This window comes from Vombatus ursinus, unplaced genomic scaffold, assembly GCF_900497805.2.
Source record: "Vombatus ursinus unplaced genomic scaffold, bare-nosed wombat genome assembly UNPS02007612.1, whole genome shotgun sequence".
In the NCBI taxonomy this organism is placed as follows: Eukaryota; Metazoa; Chordata; class Mammalia; order Diprotodontia; family Vombatidae; genus Vombatus; species Vombatus ursinus.
The window spans coordinates 1,156,771-1,167,702 of NW_020947390.1; positions in this window are offsets into that span (position 1 = coordinate 1,156,771).

Below are 10,932 nucleotides of genomic sequence, written 5' to 3' on the forward strand. Positions count from 1 at the left end.
CCCTCAAAAACTGGTTGCAATATATAGAAAAGACAAATGTTGTAAATAGAATTGGGTCACAGAGGTAGGGCAGAGGGGGGAGATTAGTGACACATTGAATTTGGAAAGCTGGGACAACTGTATAGAAAAATTTAAATGTTTATACTGTCAGAGATGGTACTGCATAAACAGAGAGTGATAAGTAAGTTTGAAGGTTGGCTGGGGATGGTTAGAAGATTGGAGCAGGGAGGTACTTTTCAGTCATATTAGCAGTAGAGTATTGGAAATGTTGGGAAAGAATCATGAAGATAGACATGCTGGTCAGGGTCTGCATGTTTATATTCTGAACTGGCCCTCATTTGCTATGGGAGCTCAATCAGTATTCTATATGATAGAAATGGATTACAATATGCAAAAACATCCTCTACAATGCTATGGCGATTTAATGATTATGACTGTGAGCAACCTATAGTGCCCAATTTACAATATTTCACTTAGAACCAAGCCTACAGGCACTCTCTAACAGCACAATTATTTTTCTTGTCCACTTGACCTATGCACTTTCATTGTTTGCTTGAGGGTACCTTATTTCTCTTGTGGAAAAAAATACAGTTTAAGAATAAACTTTAATTGCAGTATATATTGCTTATTAACAGAAAGATGGAACATCCTTATGTTCTATAGGCTGTCTTTTGGGCCAATAGCATTTTGACCCAGTTTACAATCAAGGGAAAATTATAAGGCTTTAAAAAGTTTTGTTTTTTTTTTTTAAATAAAAGGTATAGCAAGAGGGTTTTTTTTTGTTTGTTTTTTGGCTCTGCAATAATTGGGGAATCGGATTGGTAAATATTGAAGATTGGGGCTAGGTAAGTACTTTGGATTCCTGGATAAAAAAATAAAACAGCTAAGCTTAGGATTTAAATAGAATTTCCAACTTTTTCATTTTCCTCAGTAACTAGACCAAGTCAGTTTTTTTTTGTTGTTGTTGCTTTTGTAACTTGTATATCATATGCGACCCGCCTCTGACAATACAGACCAGATTCATATTTGGAAGCTTTTCTTAAGGCAAAGCAAGTGAAGAAGCATTTTTGAAGCTCTTACTCCATACCAGACACTGTGTTAAATGCTTTTGAAACAAAGAAAGGCGCTTGACCTCAAGAAACTCACATTCTAATGGAAACAATTCCTCAGAAGTTTCAAGGGGGAAAAAAAAAACCTCTTTTCTCCATTTCTGAGGAATAGGTGCAGTAGGTAAAACATCACACCTGGAGCCAGGAAGGCCTGTGTTCAGACTTGGCATCAGAGACTTCCTAGCTGAGTGATTCTGAACAAATCATTTAACCTCTGCCTCAGTTTCTTTATCTGTAAAATGGAGATAATAATACACCTACCTCACATGGTTGTTGTGAGGATAAAAAAAATGATTTAATATTTCTAAAGCATTTTGGAAACCCTAAAGCATTATAAAAAATGCTGGTGATTTCTGTTGTTGTTGTTGTTATACAACTCTATGGTGGATCTCACCTTACTTCTGGACTGCCTAGGTCAAGCCTATCAGACAAAGAATACATCTACTCTGTTGTACTAATTCATCTTCCCTTTTGGGGCCACAGAGTTTATGTAGCCTGAAGGCTGACCACTACTACAAGAAATACTGAATGCCTCCATCTATATCCTACATTCTCTTTTTTTTAGCTCCAAGTCATTTTCCTTTCTCTTTCCCAAGGCTCCCCATCTTTTGCCACAATTCCATATCCTTAGGATCATGGTTGTTTTTGTTGTTGTTGTTTTTGTAAAGGTCACATGGATATTCAGGCCTCCTTGCAGGTTCACATGAAGCCTGCTGTCTTTTTGAAACCATCACCTTTGTCATTTCATTTAGCATATTAGTATTCCATCATATTCATAACCTATTTAGCCATTACTCAATTGATGGACATCCTTTTAGTTTCCAGTTTTTTGCCACCACAAGATGAGCAACTATAAATATGTCTTAGTACATAAAGGACCTTTTCCCTCTTTCTTTATTTCTGGAATTGGGAATTGCTAAGGAAAATTGATTGTTATACAAGTGAACAGTTCATAGGATGAAAGGGGAAAGAAATAAAGAGAAATGTTTATATTTGCCACATTTTAATCTTAGATGCTGTCATTCTCAAATTCCTGCTTTCTTCCAACAATATCCGCCTCACATTCTATCATTGTTACTCTACTAATGTTTATTAGAGGCAGTTCGGTAGTGGATAGAGCACTGAACTTGGAGTCAGGAAAATCTGAGTTCAAATACTGCCTACGACACTAGCTATATGCCCCTGGGAAAATCACTTATCCTGTTTGTAGTACCACCTACCTCACAGGCTTGTTGTGAAGATCAAATCTCAAATCATATAATATGTGTAAAACATTTAGCATAGTTCCTGTCATACAGTAGGTACTATATAAATGTTTCTTCCCTTTCCTTTCTTCCTTTCCCTTTTCGTGCCACCAGGCAAAATGATCAAAATTTTTTGTTTTGAACCCTGACACATGTATGCTGATCATTATCCAAGAGGGTGAAACAAGTTGATAAGTAACGAGGACTGATCTACAAAGTTGTTTAAATCAAGGGACCTGCCCCTAGAATTGGGGCATTATTCCTGAAAATATTGAAATCAAATCTAGACATTGAAAGATAGGAAGGGAAAGTAATATAATCAATAACATGGACAAGAAAACAAGCGGAACATCTTGTGCAGCTCTAGGTCAGACAGTTCTAAGGTAACATTCTTCAAAAGTAACAAACCTTTCTCCTAATACTGTCAACCTAGATGCTACTTTTATAGTCTCTGTGAGTGCTCTAACACTATTAATACTAATACAGTTTCATTGGATCAACAGCTAGCTATCATGCCTTCAATGATCATCTCTTGGCAAACTGATTCTTTATCTAGCCCTAACACTCTAGTCTCCCATCAAAAACTGCCTCTTGGATGTCTTGAATTGAATGTCTCATAAACATCTTAAACTCAACATGTGCAAAACGGAACTCATTATATTTCTCTCCAAACCCTCCTTGGCTTTCAAATATCCCTCTCTGTTAAAGTCAATGCCATCCTTCCAGTTATCCAGACTTGCAGCATAAGGGTTGTTCTTGACTCTTTCCTCACACTTATCCCATATTTTCACTCCTTTGCCTATTCTTTTTGTTTTTATTTGTTTTTGTTTTGTGATGGCTTCTACCATCACAACATCTTTCATATACCTTTCTCTCTACCTACACAACTATGTTCCTGGTTCAGACCCTCATCACCTCATACCTAAACCATTCTGATAGCTTTCTGATTGATCTTTTTGTCTCAAGTCTTTTTCCACTCCAATCCATCTTCTACTCAGCTGCCAAAGTGATCTTTCTAAAGAACAGATGTGACAATGTTATCATTTCACCCCACCCCCATCCCCTGTCCCAACATCCATAGAAATTTACCAAATCTTACTCAATAAACTTCAGTGGTTCCCTATTATTCCCAGATCAAATATAAAATCCTGTTTGACTTTTAAAGCCTTTCAAAACCTAACCTCTTCATTTTACCTTTACCTTTTTTACCTTTCTGGTCTTCCTATACTTTACTCCCCTCCCCTTTACCTTATGATCCAGCCACACTAGCCTTCTTGCTGTTCCATGGACAATATACACTCCCTACTCTGCCTTTTCACTGGCTACCCCTCATGCCTAGAAAGTTTTCCCCTTTCACCTCTATCTCCTAGCTTCCTTCAAGACTGGGCTCATATTCTACCTTCTATAAGAGGTCTTTCCTGGTACCTCCCTCCTCCTCTACCACCCTCACTAGTGTGTTTCTTCTGAGATTACCTCCCATTTATACCACATATAGTTTATATTATATGTACACAGATACTTATATGTTGTGAGTCCTTTGAGGGTAGGCATCAGGGTTTTTACTTTTCTTTGCGTCCCCAGAGCTTAGCACAGTGGCTGGCAAATAGTAAGTACTTGACAAATGTTGGTTAATTGGTTGATCGAATTTATACAGAACTTTCCTCACAATAACTTTGTGAGATAGATTATATAAGAGTTATTTCCCCCATTTTATAGATGAGGGAACAGACTCTGAGAGGTTATGTGACTTTCCTAGGGTCACATAGCTAGAAAGTATCTAGGAAAAGATTTGAACTGAGGTTTCCTGACATAAAATTCAGGATTTTTTTTCCCCTGTGCCATGCTGCCTCTCAGCATGTGTTGGCAGTAAGGCTGATAACACCAAGTATCCCTGGGTGTATACAGCCAAGGAATTTGTTTCCAACTGATTGTATGGTAGCATTCAGCACTTGCAAGCCATACCACCTCAATGAAGTAACTGAAGTTGCTTCTAAGCTACTATGTAAATAGGTAGAATGAAAATTGTTCCATGTATCATAACTGCTTTAAAGCCAGCAGGATGGAATTCATCATAGTGGTAACTGTTAAGATCTGTTCTCTCTTGTCCAAGGGCATAAATAACACATTTCCAGGCCTAAGAAAATAATTCTGTTATTCATGCCATGAGTTTGAATGCAGCCAAACCTAGGGCATTTTATTTTAGAAAATAAACAATCTATTTTCTCCCACCATTTACAGAATGTGTTACTGAAGAAATGATTCTTTCTACATGCATACATTGTGAAAGGACAAAAGCTGCAACTAGCAGAGAATTGAATTATCTGCACAGCCAAGCAAAAAATAGCTTTTTTGTGTTTGACATGAATCAAAGACTTTTTAAATAGAATAACTTATCATTTGTGAATAGATTTATGATTGTGTGTGGCTATGGAACTTCTCCTAAATGTAGAATTACTTGTCTTGTGTCTGACCCATGACTTGGTTAGGCATGTTTCTTTCTTCCTTTTTTTTCTTAGAGTGTAATAGTCAGGCATTAAATTATCTCTTTAAAAAATATATATTTGAAAGAGGAAAAAAGAAAAGAATCTGTACTTCAGTATTTCAAATGAAGATTTGGATTAGAATTTTATAGAGTCTGAAAGTTAACTAGATAAGTCTCAGCACAGAAATGCAGTAACTAGACTTTTGCTTTTGGTGCAAGTACCATGAACTGTGCATCCCAGGCAAACAACACAGCCTGACTTCAGTTGAGGCTGGGACTAGACAATGACCTGACAGGAGGCTACCACTGGGGAGGCCACAGTGCAGCATGGGAGCAGGGCAAGGAAAATGAAGAACTTGCAACATGCATGCCATTTGTTAACTTACTGTTTACCTAATTATTCTTATTATCTAGGTGATAAGCTCTATACTTTCTAGGCTACTGGACTAAGGGCCCTTAAATTCTTTGCCCTTAAAATTTGGCACTCTACCCTAGATACATCTCTATAAAAATTCTATGAATTTTAATTGAACACCCAAACTGGTCATAGCACTTTGGTATTCATTCTCCAAACAGTGTCTCACACAAATGCTAAATAAGAGCTACATTGCTTTGATCAACCACTCATATATCTACTGCAATACTGACCAAAATTGCTAGACAAACTACCCAAAATCATATACCTCCTCAGGCGGGGAAGGAGAAGAAAGGAAGGGAGGTAGTATTGCAAACACTCCATTGTGGACTGAGATTTCATATGACACAGGACATTACTACACAAAAGCTTTGTAACCTGTCCAGAAGTTATGTGCTTGGGGAGTGCATTTTTCATCTCCCCAGCTAAAATGTGAAAGAAATTTGCATTGTTTTTATTCAATTGAAACGTGTAACCAGAGGTTTGTCTGCCATATCAATTGGAAAATCAGTGAATAAGAGTGAGATGCATGTTAATTATTAATTAAATGTGTGTTTATGCATATACGGTACTCATAATTGTTGAATTTAACTGTATATATGACATTCAAAGGTGGTTCAGTGGATAAAGCCCTGGGCTTAGAGTCAGAAAGACATATGTGACCCTGGGCAATTCACTTAAACTCTGTTTGCCTTAATCAACTGAGAAGGAAGTCACAAATTGCTCCATTATATTAACCCCCCCCCCAAAAAAAAACATGTATGGTGTTGGCCTGCTATGGTCCATGGAGTCATGAAGAGTTGGACACAAATGAACAAAAAAAATGACATTCAAATGTTTTTTTGACTGAATCTGTACACACACAACTTCCATTTAGAGTTAACCATATTCTAGTTCATCATCTATCAGGGCTTCTTAGATGTCACAAATAGAAAAAAGATTAAAAAGCCCTGATCTATGTGATATGATAGACAAATATATTATACATAGATGCTTGTTAAATATTACATGTCATATGTATTTCCATGTATATTTGTCACATGTGGTTATATGTAAAAACCTACATCAATATCAGTTGTCCCAGGCTTAGAAACATAGTCTCTTATAATAAGAACCCTTATTGTAACCAGTGTACAGGTTGATTTTTATAAATTTATAGACTAACAACTCTGAGGTTTCAGCTCATACTAAGAAAACTCTCAAAGATAAGCTGAAAAAAATTAATATTGGAAAGGAACATTATGAATATGGTGTTGGTGGAGTTGCGAATAAGTACAACCATTTTGAACACCAATCTAGAATTATGAAAAGAAAGTGGCTAATGGCCCAGAGATTCCACTGCTAGCCATATATGTAAAGAAGATCAAAGAAAGGAGGACAAAAATTCCCATATATATCAAAATATAATTTAGTAACATCTTTATAGTAGCAGAGAATTATAAACAAAGTAGGTGCTCATTGAATGGGGAATGACTAAATACATTGTATATGGAGGTAATAGAGTATTATTTCATTCTATGAAACAATGAATATGAAGAATTTGTAACAGGAAAGCATATGAATTGGTGCAAAATAGAATTACTTTAGTTCTCCTGCCTCTTAGTCCACAATTCTTTCTAATACAGCAAGCAAATCATGACTTGCGTCCCCATGTAGTACAATGCCATCTATTATCGGGCCACACATTACTCAATTCAATAGCAAAAGCATTTAAAGCATTTTTTAACAGAAGTAAATAATAGAGGAGGCAACCAAGTGGAAGCATTCCACTTGCCAATGGGAACCTACTGAGGTAATTGATGGGAAAGAAACCTCCTGAGAGAAAATTATGGGGGAGTGGGGAAATTGTACCTTAGAGCACGAGAGGAAGACTAAGGAAATTGTCAGTCATTCCCATCTCTTATTCAAGTGCTCTCAAAGGTTAGCATGGATGTCTGCTAACCTCACAAGAAAGGATGGAGTCTGTTCTTGGCTTGACTTTAAGACAGGATTCTACTAGGATTCCTGGATTTGGGCACACTGTGTTGGTACAATTCTATATCACTTAACCCCCAGTTACCTCACCAAAAAAAAAAAATGGGAACAAACTGAAAAAAGGCAAAAAAAAAAGTGGAACAAGAAGTGGCAAACAATATTTTGTCTGGAGCATGGAGAGTATGAAGAAGAGTAATATGGAATACTTCTAGAAAGGTAGACTGAAGCAAGAATGGGAAAGGCTTTACAAAACAGAGGAGTCAGCTTCTTTTCCTAGCAGCACCAGACCATGGTTTTGGAATGCCGCTTTGACAGCTATGTAAAGTAGCATCAGAAATGGAAAAGACTTGAAACAAAGCCCTCTAGACAAATAGGGATGAGGCCTTGAACCAGCGTGGCTGTGTGAGTGAAAGCAGAAACATAATGAATTGGTTACTGCCTATGCAAGAGAAGAGTGCAGTGACGAAAGGGATTTTTTTTTTTTTTGGTGATGCAATCAGTGTTAAGTGACTTGCCCAGACAGGAAGTGTCAAGTGTCTGAGGCCAGATTTGAGTTCAGGTCCTCCTGACTCTGGGGCTGGTGCTCTATCCACTTTAAATCCCCTAAAAGGGATTTAAAAAAAAAAATATATATATATATATATATATATATATATATATATGGAACACTCTGGATGATGGCCATATGGGACACCAATTCATGCTGTGAACATGTGAGTGCCTTGGCTCTGCAATGGCCTGTTTTAGGAGGTATGGAAGACATAAAAATGCAATGGATGTAGTTCTTGTTCTCATGGGACTCTTACCCTATCTGCATAATAGAGAATTCATTTGTAGTTAATAGTCATCAATATTTCTATTCTTTTTTCTCCAATGTGTCTGTTGTTATCATTCTATTTGTTTTCCTTGCCCACTACCTTGGGGCAGTTTCTGCCATTGATATAAGAAGAAAGTCCACAAACTATAAAACTGGAGATTTGTTTTTCATTATGTGATCTTCTAAATATTCTCTTGTCCTTTGTCTATAAAAACCTAAAAAATTCAAACAAGCAAATCAAACCCCTGTAGAAATTGGTCCTTTTATTGCTGTTATGCTGGCCATCCTGTCCTTTCCATAGCATCAGTATGATCAAATGAACTTTGTCACCATTCTCCTGTATCTAAAGAATACAGAGGATTAAGTCAATGGCAGGTACACAGTGGAGTTTTAACAGCTAAATACATGCGCTATTTGTTTCTTGCCATTTAATATGTCACATTGAATTTGCAGAAGGGCCACACATGATTTAAAGCAAACTGCTGGCAAGTTGCTATGAGAAGTGTTGGTTATATACTACTAGTGCAAGTGTAAGCTTTCTTGGTATACTTTATGATGGTATCAAAGATAGAAACAATGACCAGAACTGGGGAAAGGTGGTAGTATATAGCTTTTCCTTTGTGTCTCTTGGATAACAATTATAAAAACATTTAAAAACCAGGTTTCCTAAAATAACAAATAACCTAAATTGAACTTCCTTACTATAATTTGGGCCTCAAGCAACATTGGTTAAATTAAACACAAATAAATCAGAAGTAACATATGGATGCAGCCTCAATCTAGTTCCGGTAATGGATGATTGCGATAGGATAAAAAAAATCTAATACTGTGTCCAAATGTTCTAAGGATATATTTACAGAAATAATATGTCCAAAATTATAGGGGCATGAGTGTCTTTGTTATTCTGATCAGGCTGCATCTGGAATTTATATTTAGATAGACCCTGAAACTTGCTCACCTCATTACCATGCAATTGTCCAAAGGGTTGCAGTTGGAGAAAGTTCTTAGAAGAGTTACAAAAATAATTTGGAGAATTAAATGATTTGGGTTCTGGGGAGATTAAAGAGATGCATCTAATTTGGGTTTACAATAGACAAACCAGGACATTCTAGTAACATCCCTTACATTTGTAGCTATTAAGAAGGGATCATAAGGGGATAATTAGGTCTAATAGAATGAAATTAAGAGAGAATTTACGTTGACCATCAGAAGAAAAACACATATCTGCCTCAGGGAAATGTGGAATTGTGGAATAGTCTACCAAGACAAGTGGCAGAGAAAAACAAACCAGTGGATATTTTTTTTATTTGAAATCTCCAGTATAAAGTTTTATGTTCCTTGTCTAATTCCCCTACCTCCACCTCTTACACTGATGTTAGTTCGCTAGAAGTTGTCCCACATTTCCTTCATTATCGGCCATAGTTAGAAGTACCAAGCAAAGTGTGTGAGGTGCTTTCTTTACTTGGGAAAAGACTAAAATGAAGAGCAAAAAGTGATGGAGACAAAGCAGAATGAACACCCATTGTATCATAGATTTATAGCTAGGAAGAACTTTAGTGCTACCTTGTATTATTAGTTGTTTTTATGTTTATGGTTAGATTCCCAAACTAGGGAATAGGCTTCTTTAAACTTCTTAGTATGTCTAGCACCCAGGACAATCAATCTGCAAGTATTAAGTACTAATCATGTGTCAGGCACTGTGCAGTAATAAATAGTAGGGTTAAGATTAGTTGTTAGTTGTTGGTTATCAACTGTTGAGAAACAAAATCAGTAGAGAGAGATATTAAGTTAGCACCTTCTTTAACTTCAACAGGGTTGAACAAATGCCCCTATAGGCCACTAGCCAGTATATGGAAGAAAATGAATGAAAAGAGGAAAATAAGGAAAAAAAAAAAAAAGGAAGGATAAAAAAAGAAAGGAAGAGTAAAAGTGACTAGATATATAAGAGGAAGTTGATGATTCTCTTTAACAACTTTCCTTACTCATAACACCCTTATTTTATAAATTAAAAAATAGAAGCTCATATAGCAGTAACTTCTTTAAATTTGACAGGTAGCAACTGGTAGAGCAAAAAATTGAGCCTGGGTCTTATAACTCTGTCCAAGGCCAGCTGTCTTTCATCTACCCCATACTTTCTCTAGAAATAAAGTTTCAATGGGTCATGGATCAATCAGATTCCAGTCTTTTAAAAACACTTTTAGGGGCAGCTAGGCAGTGGAGTGGATAAAGCACAGGGCACCGGCCCTGGATTTAGGAGGACCTGAGTTCAAATCCAGCCTCAGACACATAACACACATAGCTTGTGTGACCGTCGGCAAGTCACTTAACCCCATTGCTTAGCCAAAAAAAAAAAAAAGAAAGAAAGAAAAAAACACACTTATTAATAAGATTTATTTTGATATTATCTGCATTTCCAAATAGATCTTTCCCTTTCTTCCCTGAGAATCATCCCTCATAATGAAGATTTTTAAAAGGGAAAGAAAAAAGCCATTTATTTAAATGAATCAAAATAACCAAGTCTGACAGTAAATCAGGGTTTCATATCCATTGACCTCCACCTCTTTTAAGAAGGGAGGGAGATGCATTTTCTCCTCTCTTTCCTGTCAAACTTTACAGAATAAAGTTTTGTTTTGTTATTACTATTGTTCTTTCCTTATAACATTGCTGTAGTCACTGTGTGTATTGTTTTCCTGGTTCTGCTTTGCATTAGTTCATATAAGCTCCCATGCTTCTCTGAATCTTCATACTCATCATTTCCTAGAGAAAAGTCAAATGCTATTACATTCATGTACCTTAATTTGTTTAGCCATTCCTCAAAATATGGCCACCAACTTAATTTCTATTCCTTTATTACTACAAAAAGTTCTACCGTAAAAATTTTTACATCTATA